Here is a 19256-nt window from a genome sequence, read left to right on the forward strand (position 1 = left end):
AGAAACCCACTTGAGTTAGCTTAAAAAGAGGGGTGGGAGGATACAATTTTTAAAAGATAAAGAAGTGATTTCACAGCTCCACAGGCCAGCCATGAAGCGAAGCCACTGAAAAGGTCTGGAACTAAGAATAGGAAAGCAGTCTGGAGTCTCTGCTTCTCCCTCTCTGCTTCATTCCTTTTCTCTCTTCAAATCTGCTTCTTTTCTCCTCTGAACCACTTGACAAGCAGAATATGACTGCTATATAACTTCCAATTCACATGTTAAAATTCCAGTCAATTGCAGATTGATTATCTGTTTAATTCCAACCCTAAATTCCCCGAAGAAACAATCTAATCATCAACCTGGATGACATGTCCACCTACCTGTACTATCGTAGCCATGGCCAGGAAGGCAGCCAGGTGGTAGCAAAATAGCTCCCAAGAGCCCACTCCAATGGCCTGATATATGGGTGTCCTTCCCAGAGAAAGGGGGTGGCAAATGGGGGGAAGAAATGACCAAACACATAAACCAACTCAGTTTATTGCTTTGATATTTGGACTATTTAGTAATAGGATTTTTCTTGTTGAAGCTCAGGAATAGTCTAAAGAAAATATTTCTAATTACATTTTTACTGAATAAAGTTTGCATGACCATGGCCAAGTCACATAGCAGAGTTGAGATGTATGACCACCTCTCATGGTTAGTCCAAATGACCATCCTCTTGGATCCCAATTGCATCAAATCTCTTAGCCTTCCCAGTTTTCAAAGTCCAGTAAGTTCAAAATTAAGTAGTGAGTATTGCCTTGTATTTCCAGTGATCCTGGGTACTAAACATATTTATGTAAATAACTTGAATCTTGGAAAAAGCAGCTCAACGTTTATTGAAGGTCAATAATATATTGACAATAGCACTGAAACTTTGTCCTCCTGGCCAAGTGCTAGCTTACCTGGGCCTCTTCATCTGTAAAATAGGAGGAATATAATTTTTATTCTTACTTCACAGGGTTGATTGTGGGTCAAATGAGATTATATAATCAAAAGTACTTTTAAACTATAAAGAATAGTACAAGTATGTCACCTGTATATCTCATGCCTCACCAGGTTTTGGTACAAAGAACTGTTTTATACAAAAAATGGAGGTTAAGAACAGTCTCATTTCAACAAGTTGTACTGGTACAATGATCCATACCTTGTACCATATACAAAAACGAACTTGAAATGAATCATAGGCCTAAATACAAATCTAAAACTACAAGCCTTCTAGAATAAAATATAGGAGAAAATATTTGTGACTTAAAATTAGATAAAAATTTCATAAATGAGACATATATAAGCATAAAGAGTAAAAGAAAAAAATTGATAAATTAGACTCATTAAAATAAAGCTTCTGTTCTTGATAAGGCACTATTAAAAAAATGAAAACAAGACAGACTGGAAGAAAATAGTGCAAAACACACATCCAATAAAAGATTTGCATCCAGAATACATAAAAAGTATGTTAAAATATGAATAAAGAAAAAAATTAAAGTATTATTAGCATTTTAAAATCTCATTCCATTTTGGTGTGTATCCATGACACACTTATACACATAATACACAAATATTCTCTGTGTGTGTGTGTATACCCTCACACTCAATAATTATAAAGCAAACAAAGAAAAAAAACAGCCCAGGTCAAGAATGGGCAAAAGATTTGAAAGATACTTCACCAGGTAACAGAAAAAGACGGTAAGTAAGGTAAGTAAGCATATGGAAAAAAAAGTTCAACATCATTAGCCATTAGGTATGTGAAATTAAAGTTATAATGAGATACCACACCACATAGATATTAAAATGGTTAAAATGAAAGTAATCAAATTGACAATATCAAATGTTATAGAGGATACAGAATGACTGGAACTCTCATACATGCTGGTAAGAATGCAAAAATGTACAGCTGCTATGGAAAACAAATAGGCAGTTTAAAATATTTAAACATATATTTACTGTATGAACTAGAAATCCCACTCCTAGGTATTTACCCAGATGGATAAAAACATACATCTGCACGAAGACCTGTAGGCAAATGCTTATATCAGCATAATTTATAATTGTCAAAACTGGAAACAAACCAAATATCCATTAACTGGTCCATGGATAAATACAATGAAATACTATTCAGCAATAACAAGGAGCAAATTATTGATACACTGACATGGATGTATCTTAAATAAATTGTGTTGAATGAAAGAAGCCAGGCTCCAATGATTCCATTGTTGGATATTCTGGAAAAGTCAAAACCATAGGAACAGAAATCAGATCAGCAGTTGCCAGGGTTAGCAATGGACTGCAAAGGAGCATGCGGGGACTTTTGGGGGTGATTTCCTGATTGTGGCGGTAGTTACATGACTGCATCTGTGAGACAAAAGTCATAGAACTGGGCACTTACAGAATGAATTTCACTGTATGTAAATGATTCCTTAATAAACCTGACTTTAAAAAAAAACAGTTTGGCAGAACCTCAAAAAGTTAAACATAGAATTAGCATATGATCCAGCAATTCCACTCCTAGATAACACACTCGAAACAAGTGAAAGCAGGGGCACTGGCCAGCATGGCTCAGTTGGTTGGAGTGTCTTCCAGTAACTGAAAGGCTGTAGGTTTGACCCCCTTCCACCTCCGACCGTCTGGGTACATGGGCATGGGTGAGGATTAAAAAAAAAAGTGAAAGCAGGGACACAAAGAGATATAGCAGCATTATTCACAAAAGCCAAAAGTCCACCAAAAGATGAATGAATTAAAAAAATGTGGTATATACATGCAATGGGATGTCATTCAACCATAAAAAGTGAACTTCTGATACATGCTACAACATGGATTGGCCTTGAAAACCTTATGCTAAGTGAAATAATGCACACACAAAAGGAATATTGTATTATTGTATATTAAATGAATATTATAAATGTCTACTATGCTAATCTGATATATGAAAAATGGGATTTTATTTTATTTGCATTCATTAGGGAGGTCGAATGTTCCCCTATGTATTTGTAATCACTTTTTTGCTTGTTTGTTTACTTGGTAATGTTCTTGGTGCATTTTTCTATTGTTGAATCCATCTTTTTCTTTTTGACTAGTAAGAGGTATTAACTGTCTGTTGCATATATTCCAAATATTCTCCCCAGTTTGCCATTTGTATTTTAACTTTGTGGTGAGATTTGGCATAAAGAAGTTTGTTCTTGTTGTTGTTTGTTTTTTCAGTCGGAACTGTTTTCTTTTTCATTTTTCTTTTTACCATTAGGGTCATATTTAGAAAGTCCTTCTGTTCCCCAAGATTATAATAATACTCATTTATTTTTTTCTGGACAATTACAGTTTCATTTTGCATATTACTTTGCATGTGCTATAGGGTAGAAATACTAATAGCTAATATTTATAGGGCACAGTTTGTGTGATATGTACCATGTTCTCATTTTTTACACATCTTTTTTAGTCCTCACAAAAAATGAGGCATTTACTTTTACTACCTTGTTTATAAATATGGGATAAATGAGGTTTAGGGAGGTCAAATATCTGGCCTGCAATTATGTAGCTAATCAGTGCCCAAACTGGCATTCAAACCCTAAGTCTATTTACCCTCAGAGACTTTATTATTGCTGTGTATATATTGTCTACCTTCCTCCATAAATCATTAGCCAATTTTTCAAGTACCATTTGTTGTAAAATCCAGCATTTCCCTCACTGATTAAAATGCCACTCTTAGAATCTAGTAGCTTTTGCTAAGTTCTTGGGTCTATTTCTGCCCTTTTCTATTCTATTGATTCTTCTGTCTATTCGTGTGCCAGTAGCACACCGTTCTAGTGACTGCTGAATTATTTATACATTCTATTCTCTGGAATGCCAAGTCATCCCTAGATTCTCTTCTTTTTCAAAGTTTTCTGATCTTCCTTCATTATTTATTCTTCCAGAAAAACTTTAAAACTTTGTTGCAGTGTCCTCAGGAAACTCCACTGAGATTTTTGCTGAAAAATAAGGGTGTTGGGGGAGGCTGGGGATGTCTTGCCTGCTGAGAACTGAGTTTATCAGATTCCTCAGTTCATAGTATATATGGTCTGCGTAAGGCCCTTCACTTATCTTAATTCCTCTGGGTCTACATTCTCCCCTTCCACTCCCTCATAAGTAGCCACTGTTATGTGTTTGAAATGTGCCCTTGGATATGTATGTATTCGTTTAAAATACATGCTTCTGTTTCCTGCCTATGCTTTAAACTTACATAATTGGTCTAAAGGTCTTTTTATCGGTTTTTTTTAATCCAACACTTTGTTTTTATGACCTATTGATATTGATATGGTATGTAAAAATCTAGTTCATAGATTCTACTGCTGAGGAGCATTATAAAGGATACGCCCAAATATTCCACTAGTGATTGACACCTAGGATGCCCCCAACTCCTCATTTCCACAACAGAGTTGCAGTGAACATCCTTGTACATGATCCCTTATGGACCTGAGAACTCTCCAGAGTACATACCCTGGACTGGGATTGCTGGTTGTGGGGTCTTTGCATCCTTGGCATCCCCAATTCTGCTAGATTTCTTTCTAGAACATCTATCCCAGTTTGCACTGCCATAATAATGCAAGAGGATTTTCACTTATCTAATTCTTACTACCATTGGCTATTTTCCATTCTCTAACTTATGCCCCTTTGATAGGTATAAAATGGTAACTCATTGTTTTAATTTGCATTACCTGTGAATTTGAACATTTCTTATGCTAGTGAGTCATTTGCATTTCCCCTCCTGTGAATTACCTATTGATAGTCTTTGCCCATTTCTCTAATGGGCTTCCTGTTTTGTGTTTAATTCCTCTGGAGTGCAGATTAGTGTATAGTACATATGTAGTAGGATCATACTCTATTTTCCTCCAAATAGCAGTTTTCCTGACCTCATCTACTGAATAATTTGTCCTCTTCATATTGACTTATAATGTCATCCTCATCCTGTATCAAATTCCCAAAGATGTACAGGTCTATTTCTGAGCTTTCTGTTCTGTTCCTCTGGTTTACATATCTATTCCTGTAGTGAATCATTCTTGTTTTATGACAATGGCTTCATACTATATAATAAAATCTGATTGAGCTAGTCCTCCTCCCTGCCATTGTTCTTTATTTCAAAAATTAATTTAGTTATTTTAACAAGAATAAGTTTGTAGGATTCCTCAAAAACTCCTGATGGTATTGCATTTAATTTATAGATAAATTTTTGGGAGAATTGACTTTTTAAAGTATAAGTGCATGCATTTTAAAATAAAATAGAATTATAAAGTTCAGCAGTTCCTTGTTCTATGCCTCCCTGTCCCTAAACCCCACTCCTTAGAAGCCACCACTTACAATGTCTTAGCTTTTTCTTCTGGTATTTTTCTCCATACCTCTAAATAAGGTATTTACACTGTTATTTTAACTGTTCCTATTTTAAATATTATCTGTTGATTTCTTACACTGGAACAGGATTTTTCTCTATTTTGCAGGAGACATTGATATACACATACACACTTAGATAAACATAGTCCTTCATCCCTCTAGTATTAGTTGTATTACTATTACACTTTTAAAAAATACTCAGTGCCTAACTTCTTATAAACATGTAACATTGTTCACAGCTAAGCCATATAGTATGCCATGAATGTATGTCTTTCTTTTTTTTTTTACAACTTTATTTTCCCTGGCATTAAAAATGACTTTGCTTTGACCAGACAAGAAAAGGCTAAAGGAACTCATCACCACCAAACCAATATTACAAAAAATGTTAAAAGGGTTTCTTTAAGAAGAAAAGATAAAAAATATGAATAATAGAATGGCAGTAACTACATACCTATCAATAGTTACTTTAAATGTATTAAATGCTCCAGTCAAAAGTTAACGGTGGCTGAATGGATGAAAAACAGTACCCATGCATGTGCTGCTTACAAGAGATCCACCTCAGACTGAAAGACACACACAGACTAAAAGTGAAGGGATGGAAAAATATATTTCATGCAAATTGAAATTTTAAAAAAAGCTGGGTAGCAATACTTGTATCAGACAAAATAAACTTTAAAACAAAGGCTATAATAAGAAACAATAAATGACCCAGCAATTCCAATTTTGGATATTTAGATAAAGAAATTCAAAACACTAATTCAAAAAGACATGTGCATCCCTATGTTCATTTCAATATTTCTTATAATAACCACGATATGGAAGTAAATTAAGTGTTCATCAATAGAGAACTGTATGAAGAAGCAGCACATATATGCAATGGAAAATGACTTAGCCATAAAAAATCAATGAAATCCTGCCATCGGCAACAACATGGATGGACCTACAGAGTATTATGCTGAGTGAAATAAGTCAGACAGAAAAAGACAAATACCACGATTTCACTTATATAAGGAATATAAAAAAATAAAACAAACAGAAACGAACTCATAGATACAGAGAACTTTTTGATTGGGAGATTTGGGAGGATGGGTAAAAAAGAGAAAGGGATTAAGATGTGCAAATTGCCAGTTATAAAAACAGTCACAAGGATGTAAAGTACAGCATAGGGAAATATAGTCAATAACATTGTAATAACTATGTGTGGTGTCAGATGGGTACTAGATTTATTGGAGTGATCACTTTGTAAGTTATATAAATGTCTAATTACTATGTTGTACACCTGAAACTAATGTACTAATATTATATGTCAACTGTAATAAAAAAATAAAAATTATTGCCCTGCCCAGGTAGCTCTGTTGGCGAGAGCACTGTCCCAATACACCAGGGTAACAGGCTTGATATCTGCTAAGGGCACATGCAGGGATCAAGCAATGACTGCATAAATAAGTGGAAAAACAAATCAATGCCTCTCTCACTCTAAAATCAATTTAAAAAATTTTTAAAACGAAAAAATTATTTTAAAAAAATGATTTTGTTTTTTTGTTGGTTGGTTTTCTATGTACCTATCACATGCTCAAAGTCTATGGAATCTAACTCTAAAACTGCTCTCAGTTAGTCCAACACAGCTATCTTGGCAATGCTGCCTAGACCTTTAGGTTGGAAACAAACATTTCCTTAGAATTTTGAAGACTTTCCTCTATTGTCTTCTAGCTGTCTCTCTCTCTCTAAATAAAATATATAAATATTTTATATAAATATATATAAATATATTATATATATTTTAAATATATATTAAATATAATATATATATTTAAAAAGTTTTCATCGTGTGCTTATATAGATTTTTAAAAATTATTTATCTAGATACAGTTGACATGCAACATCATATTAGTTTCAGGTGTACAACTAATGATTTAGTATTTGTATATTAACCATATGGCATAAATATAAGCCAATATTTATGATGAGAAATCCAGTGTCATTTTGATTTGTGACTCTGTGTGTGACCTGCTTTATTTTACTTAAGATTTCTGTTGCTTCCAGCATTCTGAAACTTCATGAAGATTGGTCTCATGTGGGTCTTTCCTCAACAAACAGGCTGGACAATTTGTACATCCTCTCCATTTGAAAATTCAGTCTTTAATTCTGGGTAATTATCTTGTGCTTTAATACTTTCCTCCCAATTATTTTTTTCCGTGTTCTCTTAGTTTCTAAAATTCCTATTGTTAAGTTATTGGACCTTCTAAACAAACAATCCTTTCTTTATTCTCTTCTCTTGCCCTCCCCCCTCTCATTCTTTATCTCAGATTTTCTTAACTTTATCTCTCAACTTTTTCTGCCTATATATTTTTATTTTCAAAGAGGTAATTCTTACTTGTTCAATGTTCCTTTAATAAAGCATCCTGTTACTATTTCATAAATGTATGCCTCTCTGAGCACTCTGGGAATATTAATCATACTTTTTTTTTAAGTTCTGTTTTCTTCTCTCCATTGTTTCTATTTCACCTGAGGACCGTCAGATGTCTGATCCTTATCTGCCCATTTCTTTTTAAGAGGGAAGCACAGAAAGGCAATTAGAAATTCTGCATAAGTAAGGCTTGATATCTGGTAGCTTCACTGTGTGTGAGGGACCCAGCCATTTGTTTGAATGACCCACACACATCAGTAACTGTAGAACTCTTCTCTCATGTGGTCAATTTCTCCAGAGAGAAACTCTCCAATTCCAGAGTGAGAGTTGGAAAGTAGTAATAATCTCAGCAGTCAATGTTCCTGACACCAGGAGAAGGAAGGAGGCTGTAAAAGTATGCAGGCTCCCACTCTATCTTCCTCTTTTCAGTAGAGTAAAATACCTCAGCCCTACTCAGCTATGCCTCGTGTCCCCAGTCCAGAACCTGTTTAAGCTTTTTAGGTGGAGTGCCTCCCATCTTCTGTTGGGAGAAGAAGTTACCTGCATTTGCAGCCTTGGAGAGTGAACTACTCCTTTACACAGACTGTCGACTAATGCTTCTGTGCTTAGCTTTAACCTCCACTCTCACCTGAAAAGGTATTAGATGATTCCAACTTCTGAAGCTTTCTACAGCCATTCTCCAAAATGAATCTACTGCTTCTTCCTTCCTGTGGCCTTATTTCTCTGGAGAACTTAGCAGAACAGAGACAGCTGACACCTAAATCAGTTATTACTAACTCATTCTCTTTCCATCTTCCAAAATGTAGTTGACATCATTTATACGTTTCCTCTGCTACTGTTCTCTTTGCCCTATGGGCTTATCATAGTTTTAATTCTTTCCTATGATTTTAATATGGTAACAGAAGGGACCAAAAAAACATTTAGATTTAACTGGCATGATTAACTAGACAGCCATTATGCTTTCTGTTTATCATATATTTTCTTTTGTCTCCTTTAGTGCCTTATATTGAATAGGCTAAATTCTCTATTTTTGATTTAAAAGGTACACCTATTTTTTATTCTTCTTGTGGTTATTCTTAAATAACATAGTGGTGATAAATGTTTACTGATTTGTTCTATGAGGGAAACAAGAAAGCCCTGATTTGTAGTGTTTGCCAACTTCCAGGGTACAAATACTCTTATCATGGCCAATTTCAAACCTCCAAGGTAGCATCATTGAACATGGAGTCAGAAAGAGAGGTGCAGCAGCATACTATTACATAATATTTCTACCATACAGACATGGTAGATGTAAATAATATCACAAACAGAGATCAGTGAAATATACTTACAATGAATTTCGAGCATTACTTTTTAAAAAATATAATCAGTTTAGCCCTGACTGGTGTGGCTCAGTGGATTGAGTGCTGGCCTGTGAACCCAAAGGTTGCTAGTTCAATTTGCAGTTGGGGCATATGCCTGCCTGGCTTGGGGCCAGGTCCGCAGGTGGGGGCATGCAAGAGGCAACTGATCGACGTTTCTCTCACACATTGATGTGTCTCTCCCTTTCTTTCTCCTTTGCCTTCCTTATCTCTAAAAATAAATACATAAAATCTTAATATATATATATATAATTAGTTTAATTGTAAGTGTGTATAAATTATGTTTTAGTGATGGCTACAGTTAACAACTGGTTTGCTCAAATTTAACTACCAACTCTCACAAGCTGGACAAGCCAGTTCCAGTACACCACTGCCCTGTATTACTAAAATCCAAGCTTATATTTATTTTTACTATCCAATTTTTGACTATTTTATTGAAGTATAGTTGACACATGGTAAGACGAGCATACTAAAGTATTGTTTTATTTTATTTTATCTTTTTATCGTCACCCAAGGACATTCCTTCATTGCTTTTAGAGAGAGAGAGAGAGAGAGGAAGGGAGAGAGAGAAACATTGATGAAAGAGAGAAGCATCTATTGGTAGCCTTCCCTAGGCATGCAGGGACTTGGCCCTGAACCCACAACTTAGGTATGTGCCCTGACTAGGAATTGAACCGCAACCCTTGGTTATGGGGTGACACTCCAATCAAATAAGCCACGCCAGGCAGGGCAAAAGTATTAACTTTTTTTAAAGATTGTATTTATTTTTAGAGAGAGGGGAAAGGGAGGGAGAAAAAGAAGGAGAAAAACATCAATGTGTGAGAGATACATGGATCGGTTGCCTCTCACATGCCCCCAACTGGGGACCCAGCCCACAACCCAGGCATGTGCCCAGACTGGGAATTGAACCGATGACCCTTAGGTTCACAGGCCAACACTCAATCCACTGAGCCACACCTGCCAGGGCTAAAGGTATTCAATTTTATGTTTAGACTTTTGAAACCAGTTGCAGGGAGCTGCTGAGGAGCCCTGTGGTCACCATCTGCGATGGGTGCCGGGCCATGGAAGGGTAGCACTCCTGGGGGAGCTGAAATCATGGCTAAATTCTTCTCATTTGGCATCAACAGCATTTTATTTAAATAGTGTGGCATATATCCATTGGGAACCTTTACTGGAGTGCAGAAATATGGATTCACCTTTCTAGTAACTACTGATCCTGAGCTTATGAAATATCTAAATAATGTGGTGGAACAACTAAAAGATTGTCTGTACAAATATTCAGTTCTAAAACTGGTGGTAGTCATCTCCAATATTGAAAGTCGTGAGGTCCTTGAAAAACGGCAATTTGCTATTGAGTGTGACAAGACTGCCAAAGATGACAATACACAAAGTAGAAAGTCTCAGAATACAAGGTGAAATCTGTTCAGTGATCAGAGAGATCACAGCAATAGGTAATTTCTGCCACTGTTGGAAATTTCTTGTTCATTTGATCTTCTAATTTATACAGACAAAGATTTGATTGTACCTGAAAAGTGAGAAGAGTCAGGACCAGAGTTTCTTACCAATTCTGAGCAAGTCTGTTGGGTTCCTTCACTACTACAATCCACAAAGTAAACCGCATGGTAGCCTACAAAACCCCTATCTATAACTGAAGATGAGCTGAGAACAATAATGTAATTATTGGGACTTCTGGTCAAGATGGCAGTGTAAGCACACATGGCTCACCTCCTCCCACAACCACATCAAAATTACAACTAAAATATAGAACAACCATCCATCACTCAGAACCATCAGAAATCAAGTTGAATGGAAGTATGACAACTATGGAATTAAAGAAACCACATCCATCCAGACTGGTAGGAGGGGTGCAGGTGCAGAGCAGGCTGGTCACACATTCACGTGTGGTGAATAAAAATTCGGGAGGGATATCTCAGGAGCAAGGAGTCCCAGCCCCACACCAGGCCCCACAGCCCAGGGTTCCAACCAGGAAGATGAGTTCCCACAACATCTGGTTGCAAAACCAGCAGGGATTGAGTCGGTGAAACTGCTTGGGCCCCAAGCAGTTCCTCTTAAAGAACCCACACACGGACTCACCTACTCAGACTCACTCCCTCTGAGCTCCAACACTGGGGTAGCAGCTTGAAAGGCACCAGTGGTACTCAGGGAGAAACCAAAGTGCCTGGCATTAAGGCGCCCAGAGGCCATTGTCTCTTTTCTGAACCCTCCCTTGACAGAGCCTGCAAGCTCTTGCCGTATCTGAGACTCTGAGACTCCATCAACTTGGCTAACACTGTTTGACTTGCCCTAGAGATGCCCTGAGACTCTGCCCCATCCAACTTACAGGCCCACCCAAGCTGCTTTTCCATATGAATGGCTGGTCTTGGCTCATGCTTCACAACTTTCTAAATCCTATCAAACAAGCAACAGCTGGCATAGTGAGCCCTAGGCCTGGCACTAGCGGCGGTCAGGCTGGATTCACAGTTTGGCTTTGCCTGGGATTCTCCAAACCCAACACAAGTAGCAGCCATCTCAGATTGCTTTATAGCTCCGGCAGGGTAGCTCCAGGATGACCACAGGTTGGGGCTGACCTTGGCCTGCACCACCAGGGAAACCACAGGGCTAGTGCATCCACTGGACAGCTACAGACCACATCAGAGCACCACCACCCTTTCTCTGCACAACTGATCCTCCACAGAGGGCAGAGGGTGGTGGTCAGTGGTCACAGACAGTCCTTGTAGCTGACTGGCCAGGGTAAATCCCTCCCATTGACCTGGAAACAGTAATCGAGTCTCACCTACAAGAAAATTGGGACAACTGTAATAGCATAATCAATAAAATATAATAAAAATATTTCTTGTATGTTATGAAATCAAGCTTTAAGTGTCCATGTATGCTTTTTAAAAATATTTAAAAAATAAAATTTTCAGCCCATATGAATGGCGCACCTTGAATTTGGGTGAAAGAGGAGGTTGTGCCACTGGACCCTACAGGACACCTACCTACTATATTAAGCCACACTATCATGACAAGGAGTCAAAGAAGCTCTACCTAATACACAGAAACAAACACAGGGAGGCTGCCAAGTGAGAAGACAAAGAAACATAACCCAAATGAAAGAACAGATCAAAACTCCAGAAAAAGAAATAAACAAAAGGGGGATAAATAATCCATCAGGTGCAGAGTTCAAAACACTGGTTATAAGGATGCTCAAGGAACTTAGTGAGGACCTCAACAGCATAAAAAAGATCCAGTCAGAAATGAAGGATACACTAACTGAAATAAAGAACAATTAACATTAGCATGGATAAAGTCAAGAATCAAATCAATGTTTTGGAACATAAGGAAGAAAAAAAATAACCAATCAGAACAATAAGAAGAGAAAGTATCCAAAAAAAATGAAGATAGTATAGGCAGCCTCTGGACCAATTTAAAGAAGTCCAACATTTGCATCATAGGGATGCCAGAGGAGAAGAGAAAGAGCAAGAAATTGGAACTCTATTTAAAAAAAAAAATGAAAGAAAACTTCCCTGATTTGGTGAAGGAAATAGACATGCAAGTCCAGGAAGCACAGAGGGTCCCAAACTAGATGAATGCAAAGAGGCCCACTCCAAGGCATATCATAATTAAAATACCAAAGGTTAAAGATAAAGAGAGTCTTCAAAGCAGCAAGAAAAAAGCACTTAGTTACCTATAGGGTAGTTCCTGTCAAGACTGTCAGCTGATTTCTCAGAAGACACTTAGCAGGCTAAAAGGGATTGGCAAGAAATATTCAAAGTCAGGAAAGGCAAAGACCTACAACCAAGATTGCTCTATCCAGCAAAGCTATCACTTACAATCAAATGGCAGATAAAGAGCTTCCCAGACAAGAAAAAGCTAAAGGAGTGCACCATCACTAAACCATTATTATATGAGATGTTAAAGGTACTTATTTAAGGAAAAGAAGATCAAAACTATGAACAATAACATGCAATAAATACATATCTATCAACAACTGAATCTAAAAAACAAACTAAGTAAACAAGAACAGAGGCAGAATCATGGTTGCCAGGTGGGAGGGGATTGTGGGGGAATGTGTGAAGAAGTGAGGGCATTAAGAAGTACAAATAGGTATTCACAGAATAGCCATGGGGATGTAAAGTATGGTATAGGAAATGTAGTAGCCAAAGAACTTATACACATGACCCATGGACATGAACAATGGTGTGGGGATGTCCTGAGGGTGTGATGATGCTGGGTGTAGTGGGGCAAAGGGGGGAAATTGGAACAACTGTAATAGCATAATTAATAAAATATAATTAAATTTTTTTGTGTTATAAACTCAATCTTTAAATGACAATGTATGTGTTTTAAATTTTTTAAATAAAATTTTATGATTTGACATATATACATCTGTGAAAATATTACCACTATTATCAAACATATCAAAATTTTAAGCTGGAAAGAAAACTATAATGTCTATTATTGTTTTTTATTGATCTGAGAAACAGAGAGAAATAGAAATAGAGGGAAACATCAGTTTGTTTTTCTACTTATTTATGCATTCATTGGTTGATTCTTGTATGTATCGAATCCACAACATTGGTGTATTGGGTGATGCTCTAACCAACTGAGTTATCTGGCCAGGGCCAATCTCTACAATTCTTTCATTCAGAATTTTTCCTACTGAAAATATCTATTTGCTGCTACAAGAAAAAAGTGAATAAATTCTAGACAGGCAAAAACAAAAGATAGATGCTAACGGTAAGATAGGAAGAGAAACTGCATGAAGAAACTATCACGTATAAAGTATCTTCCATATCAGTTATATATTGCTGCACTATAAACTACCCCTAAAATTACTGCCTTGTTCATGATTCTGTGGGTCAGCAATTTGGGTTGATGTAACCTGGGTGTTTCCTCTGCAGGTCTTACCTGGAGTCATTCATCTGTCTTTAGTGATCTAGGGTCTTGACTGGGGCTGAATGGTCTAAGATGGCCTCACTCACTTGTCTGGCCTTTGGCCAGTTGGACATAGGCAGGCTGCTTACTGAGCATACTTTGTTATCTTTTGGTCTTTGTATTGGGCTATTTCAGGCTTGTTCACATCTCAGTCTCAGGTTTACAGCAACAGACAAAAGTGGGTCAGTCCTTTTGTGCAAGCACATTTTAAACCTCTATTTGCATCACATTTGCTAATGTCCCATTGGCTAAGCCCAGGCTCAAGGAGTAAAGGAAAAATCTCCCAATGGGAGATGCAAAGGAACTTGCACATAAATGTGGGGGAAATCATTGCAGCTATGTTTGTAAACTAATGACTACTCCTACCATCTATTTAATATATATTTGTTTAGTAAATGTTATGCGTCACATGTTAGATTCTAGGTCTAAAGAGAAAAAAGGCACATCATCTATGCTCAAGAAAATCTGATTTAGTAAAGAACACAGAAAACTAAGCTAACATCCCAACACAGCACAATTGGAGCTACAAGAAATTTAGAGGATACTGTGCTGGTAGGTGGGAGGGCACATAATTCACACTGGGTGTGGAACATAGGAAGGCTGCCTGGAGGAAGTGACTACAGAGAAGAGTCTTGAGACCCTCTTAATTTGCCCTCTTAGAGGGTAGACAGGGAGGGGAAGGAAGAGGGAAACATTGAGAAATGAAGTGAAAGAACTAGCGCTGCTATCAGCCTTCAACCTTCAACTATCCTCCTCTCACACAGTAAGTGTGAAATCACAAAATTAAAATGGAAGCCTGGAGTTAAGCAGAACGACTACAAAAAAATGTCAAGACCATTTTTCCTGAAGCTCGTCAGTGTCTCAGTCTCATCAGATTTTCCTTAAAAGACCCTTTGTCAAAGTGATTTTCCTAGAGAAATGTTGTGGACAGAATGGCTACTGCTTACAGCTTTGGGTCTGGAGCACAGTCTTTTCCATTTATTCTCAGTGATGCCATCCAGCATAGGTCACTGGAAGCATCAGAGCCAAGTGCCCTAAAGCAAAGCAGAAGAATGAGGAGGAAAATGTAACAGTGGTACAAAGCACATGGTGCTCAATAAATGTTGATTTAAACAAATGTTTGGAAGGAAGGATGCACAGCCAACAGTTGTTTGTATTTACCTCTGGTCTGGTCATTGGAATTTACAAGAAGTGGGAACTTTCATAATTTTTTATATTTACTTCTATATCACTTGAATATTTAACAGTCAGCAGATACTACTGTTGGTATTGTAAGTTTGAAGACTTTGAAAAGAGAGCCAAAGGTCTGCTACTACTACCAATAAAAATAAGTCTTAGTGTTTAGTTGGTATGTGCTAAGCATTTTATTAAGTATTTAACACATCACTAACTCTGTTAGGTATAATCATCTTTCTTGTTTTACAGATTAGGAAACCAAAACTCAGCTAGGTTGCATAATTTGTCCACAGCAACACAGCCAAGAAATGTCAGAGCAAGAGTTTAACTCTGGGTTGTTTGGCTTGAGGGTCTATTCATAATCACTGCACTATACAAAAACACTGCTACCAGCTGGAGGAAGGGACAAATATTCCTGGAAACCTGAGAGTAAGGTCTAAAGCAGCAAGTGGAATTTCTTTAAAACTCCTGTTTTACCTTTAAACTTCATTCTAAGTTACTTTCTGTCTCATGACACAAGTACATTTGTTTGAAAATAAAAGCATGCAAGTTATTTGCCATCTAGTCAGATGAACTCTCCAGGAAGATGCCCCATTCCAGGGTTTCATGTGTCCTGGACAGGCCATTGTGTATATCTAGAGAACTGTTTGCCCCAGGCTGAGAAACACAGACAAAATCAGTTCTGTGTTGCTTCTGGCATTTTCTGGTAGATCATCGAGGCCAGAATGTTTTCTTAAGATCCTGAAAGAGAGTTAACTCTGTCTCTACTCCAGTTCCAGTTCAGAGGATATATTCTTCCTATTAAGTAAAGGACTCCAAATGATCTGTCTGGTGACAGCTGACAGATTGGCAGACTTGCTGGCCAGGGTATGACATTCCTCAGGCTGGCCCAGCTGACTCTGACTTGGTCAACTGTTCCTTACAGTTCACAGCTCACTTTCGAGGAATTCACACACAGTGGCTGCTGCCATGATACAATTCAATCCAACACAGCTGTAGAATGTTTAGTAAGTGTAAAAGTTCATCCACAAAAAAAAAAGGGGGGGGGGATATGTAATGGTAATTGTTGCACACCATTGTGAACATAATTAAAGCCACCGAAATACACACTTAAAAACATTTAAAGTGGCAAATTTTATGTAACATATTTTACCACAGCAATGAAATTGTAAAAAAAAAGTTTATCCACAAACAATATTCGGTCTGGGCCTCAAGAATATTCTGGGATTGAGGAGTAGTGCTTCAGATTGATGGAACTATTAACTAAGGGGAGAGCAAATCCAATTCTGTAACCTCCCGCTGAAATCCCTTCAATGGCTCCCCATTACTCTTGGGATAAAGACCAAAAGTCTTAACAGCTTATGAGGCCCTATGTGGTCATCTTTCTGATCTCATTTTGTGCCACTTCTCTCCTTGCTTTTCCTGTCCCAGCCACCCTGGCCTTTCTTTTCTTCCTTCCAACACTCAAAGCTCCTTTCCACAATAGGGCTACTGCAAAGGGACTTTTTCCCTCTGCTTTAAAATCTTTGACACCCCACTCTATTCTTGGCTAACTCAATCCAAGAATCACTTCCTCAGAGAAGCCCCCACCATGGGTCAGATTCTATGTTATATATGCTGATAAAACCACACATCTTCCCATTGTAAATGAAAATCACAGAAAAACTCCAAATAACAGGAGTTTAAAAAAAAAACTAATGCTCATTTCTCTTTCACATTCAGAAGTCCTGAGCTACTCCATGGTGCCTGGAACTAGGATTTCTTCTATCATTTTGTTGTACTACAGATGGCTTTCATTCCCAAAGTTGCCTCACGATCAAGACAGCAGCTGGAGCTCCAGCCATTAGGTCCACATCCCCATAAGCAAGAAGAAGGAGGAGGAGAAAAGGGCAAGCCTCCTCCCTTTAAAGACATTTTCTGGAAGTTGTACATGCCATTTTTGCTTACATACCAGAATTTAGCCACATGACTGCATCTAGTTGCAAGAAGGCTAATAAATGCGTTTGTTATTGTAGGTAAACATACGTATACCTGGTAGTGGACATTTATTTACATTACTCTTAAAGAAAGGAAGAATGGACAGTGCAGAATAGAACATTACATTCATCGCAGAAAGCTCTATTAGACTGTACTGATCTTTAACACAGATAAAAAAATTGCAATGCATGGGCCAAATATAGTTCACAGTGGTAAAGCATGATGATTAAAAGTAGTTTCTAAAGACAGATGCCTGAGTTCAAGTCCTTCTCTGCTGCTTATAAATCATATGACTTTGGAAAACTTAATCTCTGTGCCCCAGTGTTCTCATCTGTAAAGTGGAGATAATGATAGTAACTACTTTACAGGTTATTATACAGACCAAATAATTGATACTTATAAAGTGCTTAGGAGAGTACCTGACCCATAATAAGTACAATTAAATACTTTGATTTGCCTGTTCGTTACTAACAAATGAAATTGAAATAAAAATTAAAATCTAGGCTTCTGGCTTCCTTTTTTCCCTCTTTTGCAAGGCCTGGCAACCCTGGCTCACAATATTCCTGATATGCCAGAACAGAGTGGCAGCTGCCCAGTTAAGATGGAGCATAAACTGTTCAGTTGCCAACACAGATGTTCTTTTGGGGCAGGTGTTACATCGGCCCCCCTCAGAGCAGGCATCTTTTTCTAATTTGCACAAAAACAGAGTGTAGGCTAATGGGCAGCCCTGGCAAAGGTGGCAAGCACAGGAACATTAAGCAATGTCTTAAGGAGGGAGAATGGCAGGTGATTATCCAGGGCACTGATATCTAATGCTCAATTTTAAGCTGTAACCCAAACTGCAAAGTGTTGGGATTCTGTATTTCAAATCTTCGATAAAGTCTGCTGCACATGAAGTTTGAGGTTAGTAGTACAGCATTTTTGGTGAAATGAAGGAATGAGCTTGTCCAGCAAGGAACAAAAAATGATGATGAAAACAGTGAAGACTGAAAATTGTATAGTCTCTAGAACAGTGAGCCCCTTGAAATATTTTGGGAGCTTAGTTGAGGGTGGGCACCAGAGTATGTGGAATAGAGGCTAGAATCCTTGCATTTGAATAATTAGGGAAGCATGACTCTCCAAGGCTGGAAATATCAGCAATCTCCCGAGGCAGGTATCTGGGTTATAGACTCATATACCTTAAGGAGAGGGAACAGAGAATCAGACAATTTACAACTTCGTAATGCCCTTTTATTTCTTAGTATATCATGAACATCTTTTCATGTCATTTTTCTTTTACATCAGTGACTCTGAAGGAGGGGAGAGGTCATGTCAGAATCAAACCAACTTGGTGTTTCTTCAAGCCACACAGATGTAAGAGTCAGGAATCTGGTGAGAGGACAAAGTCCCTTCAAGTGTTTAAAAAGAGAATGGATTCAATACAATGATGAAGCGATGACCAAGCCCCTGGAAGGGTGAGAGGAGCAGGCTCCAGGCTAACTTTCACCAGGGACTCCCAGGACTCTCCCAGGGAGACATTCCCTTTGTTTCCTTTAAGAAGGTGAGTTCCAGGACATGCTGCTCCAGCCACAACCCAGGTATGAGAAAGCTGGGACCAGGAGGCTCCGGTCACCAGCCTGGCCTGGACACTGGAATGTCCACTGGACAATGGAACAGTGGAATTCTGCCACTGCTGCCCCCAGAATTTCCTCTCAAGATCCTTGAGCTTGGAGATGGGACACTGGCAATCTCTTCCCAAGAGTATACCGCAACCTCTGCCTCACTTCCACTTTTCAAATCTCGCAGAAATGCATGTAAGTGGCTGAACCTAGTATGCACCCAGAGTCCTAGCTGCATGGAATGCAGCTTCATCTTTTTAGTCTCTGTAACACAGGAAGACACCTGGAATCAATGCTGGTTCAACCATATCCTTTACAGAGATTCTAGTCTGTCACCTCTAGGAAATCACTGTCTCTGTTAAGCACAGAGCTATTCTTTCCTCCCTGCTACCCATGTCCCCTTTTTCTATTAATAGTCCCCTG

At 38.0% G+C, this 19256-nt stretch overlaps 1 pseudogene; it reads left to right on the forward strand.

The window, feature by feature from the left end:
• Positions 1–10191: 10191 nt before the first annotated feature.
• LOC129072268 (mitotic spindle assembly checkpoint protein MAD2A-like) lies at positions 10192–10796 on the forward strand (annotated as a pseudogene).
• The last annotated feature ends 8460 nt before the right edge of the window (positions 10797–19256 follow it).

Source organism: Pteronotus mesoamericanus, unplaced genomic scaffold, assembly GCF_021234165.1.
Source record: "Pteronotus mesoamericanus isolate MK-2021 breed Mesoamerican mustached bat unplaced genomic scaffold, CSHL_Meso_final contig_317, whole genome shotgun sequence".
NCBI lineage: Eukaryota > Metazoa > Chordata > Mammalia > Chiroptera > Mormoopidae > Pteronotus > Pteronotus mesoamericanus.